The sequence below is a fragment of the Penaeus monodon genome, chromosome 21 (assembly GCF_015228065.2).
Source record: "Penaeus monodon isolate SGIC_2016 chromosome 21, NSTDA_Pmon_1, whole genome shotgun sequence".
Classification (NCBI taxonomy): Eukaryota; Metazoa; Arthropoda; class Malacostraca; order Decapoda; family Penaeidae; genus Penaeus; species Penaeus monodon.
The window spans coordinates 23,132,002-23,132,999 of NC_051406.1; the positions used below are offsets into that span (position 1 = coordinate 23,132,002).

The 998-nt window shown below is 2.1% G+C and overlaps 1 protein-coding gene across 1 annotated transcript in view; it reads left to right on the forward strand.

Moving 5' to 3' along the window:
- Positions 1–998, forward strand: part of LOC119586360 (replication protein A 32 kDa subunit-like) — a gene marked incomplete in the record, with an annotated part of 6,008 nt that overhangs the window by 3,518 nt on the left and 1,492 nt on the right.

The following is a 998-nucleotide window of genomic DNA, read 5'->3' on the forward strand; positions in this document are numbered from 1 at the left end:
TTATATATTTAAATAATATAAAATAAAAAAATATAATAAATATATAAAAAATATATATAATATATAATAATAATAATATATAATAATATATATTTAAAATAATAATTTTGGGGTTTTGTAAATTTTTAATATTTATTAATTTAATATAATATTATATTTAATATATAATATATAATATAAAATAAAATATATTATAAATATATATAATATATTAATATAAAAAAAAATATAATAAAATTAAAAATATTAATATAAAAATAAATAATTTTAAAAATATAAATATTAATATATTTTTTTAAAATATTATATATAATTAAAAATAGATATATTATAATAAAATATTTAAATATATATTTTATTAAAATATAGAATATTTTTAATATAAAATAATATTTTTTAAAAATAATAATAATTAAGATAATATAAATATATAAATAAAAAAAAATATAATATAATATATAAATAATATTAGATATATTAAATATATAGATATAATATTATATAAAATTTTAAAAATATATATTAAAAATATAATATATATTAAAATTTAAAAATATAATTTTATAAATATATATAAAAAAATATATTTAATAAGGGTTTTGGGGGTTTGGTTTTATAATATAATTAAATTAAAAAATAAAATATAAAAATATATATTAATATAAAAAATATAATATTATATATAAATAATTTTTATTATATTAAAATATATAATATATATATATTATATTAATAATTTTAAATATATTAAAATATATTTTATAACAAAATATATATAAATAATATAATATATATATTTATAATATTAAAAATTAAATAAAAAATTTTAAAATATATAAAATATATATAAAATATATATTAAATAATAAAATAATAATATAATATAATATATATATATAAAATATAATAATATTTTAAATATATTTTATATATAAAATATAATAAATATTTTTAAAAAATTTAAATATATAATAAAATAATATATAAATAAAATTAAA